This window comes from Giraffa tippelskirchi, chromosome 3 (assembly GCF_054371585.1).
Source record: "Giraffa tippelskirchi isolate mGirTip1 chromosome 3, T2T-mGirTip1v1.2.pri, whole genome shotgun sequence".
NCBI classification, from domain to species: Eukaryota; Metazoa; Chordata; class Mammalia; order Artiodactyla; family Giraffidae; genus Giraffa; species Giraffa tippelskirchi.
In genome coordinates, this window is record NC_137277.1 from 150,131,422 (window position 1) to 150,142,035 (window position 10,614).

At 42.9% G+C, this 10,614-nt stretch overlaps 1 protein-coding gene across 17 annotated transcripts in view; it reads right to left on the minus strand.

Moving 5' to 3' along the window:
* Window positions 1–10,043, minus strand: part of RAPH1 (Ras association (RalGDS/AF-6) and pleckstrin homology domains 1) — a 134,629-nt gene extending 124,586 nt beyond the window's left edge. For all 17 annotated transcript variants that reach the window (XR_014080067.1, XR_014080063.1, XR_014080062.1 and 14 more), the window contains exon 1: window positions 9,681–10,043. The gene's annotated coding sequence lies outside the window, so the exon portion shown is untranslated. The remainder of the gene's footprint in view (window positions 1–9,680) is intronic.
* Window positions 10,044–10,614: the final 571 nt, after the last annotated feature.

Here is a 10,614-nt window from a genome sequence, read left to right on the forward strand (position 1 = left end):
CTTAATAGAAACAATACTTTACAGAACAACTGTATTATAAAATCCTTCAGGAAACAGTTGCTTTGATCTCAACAAAATTAAGTTGGGGTGGGAGAAGTAAGGTTTAACCTCAAAAGCAACTACTGCAGCTTGAAGCAGAAAAAGCACCCAAGTATTACATGATGTTATTGATGTGGCTGAGGAGTGCCCATAAGTATTTTATACTAAACAGGTTTATTGGTGTCTCATGGCAAAGTATTTTAAAAGTGCTATACAATTTAACTTTAAAGATGAGTTAAACATTTATCTTTACCAAAATAAAGTCCAAATTTGCTGACATTCTGTGATAAGCGACTGTTAGCAGTATGCTACCTCACAGTTATTTTCAAAAACAATAACATGGTTAATATATGTATACCTTAAAGGTAAATGAAGCATTTTAAAAGTTGGTAAGAAAATAACTGTATACATCCAAAAGACAACAATGTGTGTCATCTTGAAACACTCATACCTGCACTCTCTAAAAACAGAGAAACCACTTTCTAATAACTCTTTAAATGCCTTCCATACAGTTTCTGTGGATTTTGAATATATTTATTAAAAACATATAAACACAAATCTTCACATTGGTTTGCATAGGAAGGGCAACCTTTGTTAGCCGAATCTGCATTAACTGATGGACAGAAATTAAAAAATGAGTATCTCCATTTAGAAAGTATAGCCAAAGAGGCACCTTTATAATCTTTTTAGGTATATGTCTCTTCATGAGCTGCCTTTTAGCTAAGACAAGCATTAAAACCAAGCACCAAAATAAACAGATTTAAGATTCAGACTTTCGAATTTTTGTATTACTAAGCTGTAAAACCAAGATTTTTCAAACATAATGCATCGTATTCATTATGCCTGCTTTAAAAATATATATATTTATTTTCAAAACTTAGGGTAAACAAAAAGGTTTTTGAGCCATTACTAACGTTTATAAAGCACTCTATTCACAGATAACAGGGATCACTGATTCCCTTCACAAATCTCTAAAGTCACTTGTTACATTATAAAATAAACCAAATAAGCCGAGAAAGAATTCTTCTTTATAAATAAAATAAACATTATTAGATTTTTATGGATCCTTTCAGAGATGTAACACCAACTATAATGTATTCTTCAAATAATGGCTTTCATTAAATCCTTTTTCACTGCATTTCTGTTATATTTAAGGGACTGAGAGACATTTCAAATAAGTAAAACTGGATCCAATACTCCCAGACTTGGGTATTTAAGACAGTACAAAGTTATCCACAACATAGGGCAAATCAAGTAAAATCTAGAGGAATGAAGAAGGCAACGAATTCTAGCTGGTATCAAACAGCTTCACAAAGGTGGGTGGCAATGAAACTGGGACTCAAAAGAGGTGTAGGATTTTAACTAGAAAAATTAGGAAAAATAACCCATGCTTGGGACTATGGATAGATGCATGTACAATCTGGGACACTTAAAGAATACACTGTATTTCCAAGTCATATTATTAGTGATTTTGCTGTACTGACTTAGCACTGTTCTTCACATATCAAACTTAGTAAGATCATTCTAAACATACTTTCCAAAAAAGCATTCAATCTTCAAGCACAATTACAAAATCACACTTACTCCTATAATTCTACAAAATTATGAGTCTATTCAATATGTTTACATTTCTAATTTTCTCCAGATTTCACTATTCTTCACCAGGGGGCTTACATTTTAAGTGTCACACAATGACATCAATTATGGGCCACCCAAACTTGCTTTTCTTCTCATGTAAAAGGATGACTATGGACGGAGGTTCACGACATTGTACAGGAGGCAGTGATCAAGACCATCTCCAAGAAAAAGAAATGCAAAAAAGCAAAATGGTAGTCTGACGAGGCCTTACAAATAGCTGAGAAAAGAAGAAAAACGAAAGGCAAAGGAGAAAAGGAAAGATATACCCATTTGAAAGCAGAATAGCAAGGAGAGATAAGAAAGCCTTCCTCAGTGATCAGTGCCAAGAAATAGGGGAAAACAACAGAAAGGGAAAGACTAGAGATCTCTACAAGAAAATTAGAGATACCAAGGGAACATTTCATGCAAAGATGGGGTCAATAAAGGACAGAAATGGTATGGACCTAACAGAAGCAGAAGATATTAAGAAGTGGCAAGAATACACAGAAGAACTATACAAAAAAGATGTTCATGACCCATACAACCACGATGGTGTGATCACCCACCTAGAGCCAGACATCCTGGAATGCGAAGTCAAACGGACCTTAGGAAGCATTCCTGCGAACAAAGCTAGTAGAGATGATGGAATTCCAGTTGAGCTATTTCAAATCCTAAAAGATAATGCTGTGAAAGTGCTGCACTCAATATGACAGCAAATCTGGAAAACTCAGCAGTGGCCACAGGACTGGAAAAAGTCGGTTTTCATTCCAATCCCAAAGAAAGGCAATGTCAAAGAATGTTCAAACTACCGCACAATTGCACTTGTCTCACACGCTAGCAAAGTAACGTGCAAAATTCTCCAAGTTAGGCTTCAACAGTATGTGAACTGTGAACTTCTAGATGTTCAAGCTGCATTTAGAAAAGGCAGAGGAGCCAGAGATCAAATTGTCAACATCCGCTGGATCATCGAAAAAGCAAGAGAATTCCAGAAAAACATCTACTTTTGCTTTATTGACTATGCCAAAGCCTTTGTGTGGATCACAATAAACTGTGGAAAATTCTTAAAGAGATGGTAATATCAGACCACCTGACCTGCCTCCTGAGAAATCTGTGTTCAGGTCAAGAAGCAACAGTTAGAACTGGACATGGAACAACAGACTGGTTCCAAATTGGGAAAGGAGTACGTTAAGGCTGTATATTGTCACCTGCTTATTTAACTTCTATGCAGAGTACATCATGAGAAATGCCGGGCTGGATGAAGCACAAGCTGGAATCAAGATTTCCAGGAGAAATATCGATACCCTCAGATATGCAGATGACACCACCCTTATGGCAGGAAGTGAAGAAGAACTAAAGAGTCTCTTGATGAAAGTGAAAGAGGAGAGTGAAAAAGCTGACTTAAAGCTCAACATTCAGAAAACTAAGATCATGGCATCTGGTCCCATCACTTCATGGGAAATAGATGGGGAAACAATGGAAACAGTGACAGACTTTATTTTTGGGGGCTCCAAAATCACTGCTGATGGTGACTGCAGCCATGAAATTAAAAGATGCTTGCTCCTTGGAAGGAAAGTTATGACCAACCTAGACAGCATATTAAACAGCAGAGACGTTACTTTGCCAACAAAGGTCTGTCTTGTCAAAGCTATGGTTTTTCCAGGAGTCATGTATGGATGTGAGAGTTGGACTATAAAGAAAAGCTGAGCGTCAAAGAACTGATGCTTTTGAACTGTGGTGTTGGAAAAGACTCTTGAGAGTCGCTTGGACTGCAAAGAGATCCAACCAGTCCATCCTAAAGGAAATCAGTCCTGAATATTCACTGGAAGGACTGATGCCGAAGCTGAAACTCCAATACTCTGGCCACCTGATGCGAAGAACCGACTCACTGGAAAAGACCCTGATGATGGGAAAGACTGAAGGTGGGAGGAGAAGGGGATGACAGAGGATGAGATGGTTGTTGGATGGCATCACCGACAGGATCGACATGAGTTTAAGCAAGCTCCAGTTCTTGGTGATGGACAGGGAAGCCTGGCGTGCTGCAGTCCCCGGGGTCACAAAGAGTCGGACACGACTGAGTGACTGAACTGAAAGGGATGACTTATCCCTCTTTTCCAAGCCTAACTATTCACCCATTTTAGGTGGCGCTAGTGGTAAAAAACCTACCTGCCAGTGCAGGAGGCATAAGAGACAGGGATTTGATCCCTGGCTTGGGAAGATCCCCTGGAGAAGCGAATGGCAACCCACTCCAGTATTTTTGCCCTGAGAATCCTATGGACAGAGGAGCCTGGTGGGCTATGGTCCATAGGGTCGCAGAGTTGGACACAACTGAAGTGACAGCACACACACAGTTTCTTTAGATTCTGCTCCCTTTTACATTCTCTACCAAATCCTTCTATCCTGCATTTAAATTAACCTTCTGTTTTGGAGGGGAGAATACCTATCTCCTCTTTGTTTTCTTCATTATGTATATCTCTGCCTAAAGCCGAGTTAACAGTAAATGTTTTATGAATAACAGAATATATAATGAGTCTTAAAAAGTCAATTTTTAAGTTATGAGTGATATATTTCAAGACACCTGTTCCAAAGTGTGGTAAATAATGTATCTTAATAGAATAGCGATAAGAGCATCGGATGAAGCTTAGACATCATATAATCTGGGGGTTTTCTAATATTTCACAACAAAACTTTTCCAGAAGAAATTTCATTCAGCATGCCAAATATATATAACTACAGAAGCACTATTAATACCATTTTATGTTCAAATACATTATAATTTGTTACAAATTCAAAGAGACAAATAGTGTTAAAGATGTTAGTCTTGACACCTAAGCAACCCATTTATTTCCATAAAATTTTGTTTTTATTTTAGAAACTCAGCTAAGTAGTTGAAAGTAGGTAGCAGCTTTTGTTTTGTTTTGTTAGTAGCTTTTAATGGTTTGCTTATCCTAATGTCTGGATAGGCTTCAATTAAATTGATTAATAACGATATAAATAAGACTTTTTCTTTCAATGAGTTAGTAATGATATGTAAAAACTGCTTACAAGGCAAATAAGAAAAACCCAAACTTCCAATGAGCTATAAAACATCTGTAATATATCAGGACCTAGTGCTATATATTCATTTGTTACCAAATAAACTGACTTACACAGGATGAGTACACCCCAAAGGAACCGGCTTCAGTTGTGCCTGTATTTTAGTTAGACACAGTTCATGTACCATAGTAATGTACTGCTTAGATAATTCTATATGAGTAGACTTGCACAGGACTGAACTTTTTTAAAAATTTACTGCAAACTACAACTTTCCTTACCTATTTAAAATTCACAAATAAGCAGAGATAGTACAAGATGTTTTATTCTAAGGAATGCTTGCCCTCCCCCTGCCGCAATAAACCAGGTAGAACCATAAAACACTGTTTGCAATGTGACAAATTTTATATTTCTATACACAAGGGTGCTAAAATGATGCTAGAAAAACTGGATATCCACAAGGATGAAGCTATACCCTTACCTAAAACCATATGCAAATATTAACTCAAAATGGATCATAGAGTTAAATATAATAGCTAAAACTATAGAACTCTTAGAAGAAAACACAGGGGGAAAGCTTCCTGACACTGGATTCGGAAATGATTTATTGGACACCAAAAGCACAGTCAACAAAAGAAAAAAAATAGATGAAGTGGGTATCATTAAAATGAAAGACTTTTGTACATCAAAGGATACTATCAACAGAGTAAAAAGGCGACCCATAGAAGAAGAGAAAATGTGAATCATGGATCTGATATGAGATTTAATATCCAGAGCGTATAAATTCAACAACAACAAAACAATTTTTAAAATTGGCAAAGGACTTGGACAGACATTTCTACAAAGATACACAGATGGCCAATTGGCACAAGAAAAGATGCTCTACATCACTAATCATTAGGAAAAACGCAAATCAAAACCACAAAGAGATGCCACTTCATTAAGTGCCACTCATTAAGTGAAGTGAAAGTTGCTCAGTCATGTCAGACTCTTTGCAACCCCATGGACTATACAGTCCATGGAATTCTCTGGGCCAGAATACTGGAGTGGGTAGCCGTTCCCTTCTCCAGGGGATCTTCCCAACCCAGGGATCAAACCCAGGTCTCCTGCATTGCTGGCGGATTCTTTACCATCTGAGCCACCAGGAATGGCTATTATCAAAATCACAGAACACGACAAGTGTTGAGGTGAGGATGTGGAGAAACTGGAACCCTTGGGCTGGCAGGAGTGTAAAATGCTGCAGCTGCTGTAGAAAACGGTGTGGCAGTTCCTCAAAAATCCAACACAAAATTACCATATGATCCAGCAATTCTACTTCTGGGTATACACCCCAAAGAAGTAAAAGCAGGGACTTGAACAGATATGTGTACAACAAAGTTCAGGGCAGTATTACAACAGCCAAAAGGTGGAAACAACCAAATGTCCATCTGCTGCTGCTGCTAAGTCGCTTCAGTCATGTCTGACTCTGTGCGACCCCATAGACGGCAGCCTACCAGGCTCCTCCGTCCATGGGATTTTCCTAAGGCAGGAATACTGGAGTGGGTTGCCATTGCCTTCTTCATCTACAGATGAATAAACAAAATGGAATACATATACACACACACACACAATGGACTGTTATTCAGCCTTAAAAAGGAATGCAATTCTGATTCATGCTCTGACACGGATGAACCTTGAAGACATTACCCTAAGAGAAATGAGCCAGATACAAAACAAATATTTCATGATCTCATTTATAAGATATATCTAGAGTAGTCAAAATCACAGAGACAAAGTAGAAAAGTGTTAGAAAAGTGTTATCAGGGGCCAGAAGCAAAGGGGTTGGGGAGTTAATGTTTAATGGATACAGTTTCAGTATGGGAGGATGAAAAAGTTCTAGAGATGGACAGTCATGATGGTTGCACAACTATGTAAAAGTATTTAGTACCACTGAACTGTACACTTAAAAATGATTAAAATGGTAAATTTTATGCTGTATGTGTCATGCATGTGTGCTGTCGTGTTGGACTCTCTGCAACCCCATGGACTACAGCCCACCAGGTTCCTCTGTCCATTGGATTTTTCAGGCAAGAATACTGGAGTAGGTTGCCATTTCCTCCTCCAGGGGACCTTATCGACCTAGGGATCAAACCTAGGTCTCCTGCATTAGCAGGCGGATTCCTTACCACTGAGCCACCTGGGAAGCCCTTTATGTTGTATATTTTACCAACAACAACAACAAAAATATATATATATAGCATGTTTTTTATTTTTTATGGTGGCAATATAGGAATGCCATAAAGAACATAGCTTACGAGTTATGCTATCTGTTTTCAAACACAGCTCTGCTACTTTATAGCTCTGGAGCCTGAGTCTTTTTCTCATATGGTTACAGAACCTGTATCACAGGATTACAGCAAGGTTGAAGTCAATACATGTAAAGTACTTAAAACAATGTATGTCATAAAATAGGTGCTTTTTATTACTATAGGTTTAAAACACATTTTAAATGAGATTAAACTCAAACATCTGGAGTACCTCTGAAGGTCCTCCTCAAAATTATAGATCTCAGTAAAACACAGACTGAAAACCAGTGATTTAACCCAATTTCTCATTTTACTGGTAAAGGAATTGAGAGTTCAAGGTACGCGACTTGCTTGAACTCACATAGCTTGTTTGCTAACATTAATCTTCTTAGAATAAGGATTTGAGGTCAATGATACTAATACTCACATTCAACTACTTCAGAACCAAGTGCAGTCGTGAGATTTTATAATATATGTCCAAGAGTCTGAGAATAATAGTGTGATAGTCATCTACCATGCTAATCTAATAATTACCCGTGGAGTGGGAACCAAAAGGTAGCCAAACCAAAAGAAAAGTCAGTTTAATTAGTTTCAAAGACACCTCTTCTGAAAATGAAGTGTTAAAATATTTGTGAAAACAAATGATACTGACCAAGAGTTTGAGACACACCCAATAGGTGCCCCCTACCCCATGCCTATCAGCCAGTTACTCACCACATAATAATCTTAATGAGACCACTGACTCTGAAATATCAGCAGCTTTTTCTACCAAACAGAACTCATATGCATCATAAGGAAATACCTACAAATAATTCCTTATTAAATTCAAACAGAAGAGAGCAGCAGTCCAAATAACACAAAATGTTTCATCCAAAAAAATCATGTATTGAACTTTGTAGACATTTCTGTACTTACTTGAATAGGCTAGGTCTGGTTTCTGGGAAATTCACAACACAGAAAGCAAAATAACAGACCATCTTTGAAGGTCAGATGAACAAGAGCTAAAAAACCTCTGAGCGGCTCTAATTTTGCCCTTCCCCCACTGCTGTTCCTCCTCAATGCCTCTCTCAAAGGAGACCACCTCCACTCGGAATGCCCCCATCCCCATCTACACCAGCTGAAATCCTACCCCTCCTTCAAGGTCCCACTTAAATCCCACAGCTTCCACGGATTTCCCCCCAGTGCTCCCAATTTAGAATTATTCCCTGGCCTCTTCACTTCCCTATTTTGCACCTCTACTTCAACATTTTATTATATAATGCATTGCATTACCATTACCTACATTCACTTCTTTCCCCACCTTCCCTCAAGAAAATCTTAGGCGCAGTAGGCTAGGGAGGAAAGGAATTAACATTTGTTAAACACCTTTGGTGCCCTGCCAGGTGCTAGGCATTCTGCACACATTATCTCATTTAATCCGTTTGACAACCACCTCGGGAGGCAAGCAGGTGGTCTTAGTTATTCCCATTTTACTGACAGAGAAGCATACTGTTGAGAGTGCAATAGCTTATCCAATGTCACACTACCAGCCAATTCCAGTGTATACGGAGCATCTGGTTCCCCTGGCTTCAAAGAGCTCTTTCGAAACACCACGATAAGCTGCAATCTTGTTCACTTTACGTCCTCCACCCTGCCTAACAGATAGCAGCTATTCCATAAATACTTGCTGAATTGAGTATTCCTACGGACTCACTACCACCCTTTTAACAACACCATCACGCCCCACCCCTAACCGGTTAGCTTTACTGTTCCTTTACAGCGGACTTTACACACATCTCCAAGACAAACGCTGCAGACAACACCAACCCTTACCGGGAGGTACAGGGAAGAACCGTTCGGTTCTCTCCGATTTCCCCAACGGCTCTTCCCACACAATATACGAGAGCCACACAAAGTCACATTTGATGCAACGCTTACACCCTTCCCCAAAGCTCTTATTTCATCCTAAGCCACGTCTTCGTGCTTACAAGCAATGACTTATGCGGTTTCCAGCTCACACAGTGGGGACACCCCAAGACGCTGTCTGAATAAGAAACCACATCTCTCAAACCGTCTTAAAACGAAGGCACCCTGATATTATTTCACTGCCTTCCAGCTCCTCTTCCCCCCCCCGCCCCCCACCATGAGCTGCAGTTTGGATTTCCGGCGGGAATGCGCGCACACACACACACACACACACACAGAAATGAGATGGGCTCAAAAGCCATGGAGCAATTACTTAGCTTGTTTAATTAGAAAGAAAACACGGAAGGTGCCCCGCCTTTCTCAATCTCTGCACTGAACTCATTTACGAAAGATGCGGGGCACCGAAACCCGAGGAACCTCTGACACCGAATCATTGGTTTCTGCGGCTAGTGGGGAGAAGGAAGAGTCCCTGCCTCCCCGTGGTCCCAGGCCACCAGCCCCCGGAGCCGGGTCGGAGAAGCCCAACCGCACCCTCCCAAGGCGGCCTTGCATCTCATTGTCTCCCTCTGTGGCGGCCCCCGGGGGCGCAGGGTGCAGCCCGGGCCCCGCTGACCTCCACCCACCGGCCGGGCGAGGTCCCACCAGCCCCGGCCTCGACCCCACCCCAGGCTCGGCCGCCCGCACCGCGCCCGGATGGCGGGGCCGGGCGCCGGGAAAATGGAGGCTGGAGCGACGGCTGCGCTTCTCAGCCCCGTGCCCCGCCAGCTCCCTCGGCCGACCCCGAGGGCGAGGCTGAGCACTCACCGCGGCAACGGCTCGGTCCTCCGGCGGGCACGGCTCCGGAGCGGCCCCGGGCTGGGCAGCCGCTGCTCGCACTCGTCCAGCCGCTGCCGCTGCCGCCGCCTCCTTCTCAGGCGCGGCGCTCCTTCCCCGGAGACGCCGCGAGCGCCCGCAGCTCCCGCGCCGCGCGCTCCGTGACTGACTGACTGACCGACCGGGCGGCGGCGGCGGGGGCGGGTCGGCGGGCGGGGCGGCCGCAGTGCCCAGCGGCGGCGGAGCCGAGTGCGGCCGCGTCCGGCCGAGACGCAGAAGGCGGGGCTGAGGGCCGGGCGGCCGACGGGCGGACAGACTCGCGCCCGGCCGCTCGCTCCCCGTCACCCCCCGCCCGTCGCCAGCCACTCACTTCCGGCGAAGGCAGCCGAGCCCGCCCCCCGGGCGCCCGTTGCTAGCGCCCCCTGCCCGCGCCCCCTGGCCCGCCTCGTTCCCCACAGCCCCAGGCGCCCGACCGCACCCAGCCCCGGCAGCCAGCGCTCCGCCTGTCCTCCGCGCGTCCCTGGGAACCGCCTCCAGGAACCAGTGAATCAGAGAATGAATGAGTGAGGGAGGAAAATTCCGGTGCTGTGCCACCCTTGCTCGCTTTTCCTTGGAAGCAGGCCCAGCGGCCTCGGTCCGAGGGCCCTGGGACACCGAAGCCTTGACCGCGTCTGTCAGGGACCTGCTGGAGTATTCCGAGACTCCATCAGACAGGGTCTTAGGCACTTCAAGGACCGCAGTCGTTGCAGTCTGTGAGGCCTTTTTTTTTTTTTAAGGAAATCCCATTTTGGCCAACAGCTCTCTGTAGTTTCATGCACTATGTTAGGAAGCTTTTAGAAATTGGACATTTAAGTTATTCTCGATTACTTTTTAACTTTGCAGTTTGCTTACCTTGTGTTCTTTTGTCTCACACACACACACCCCT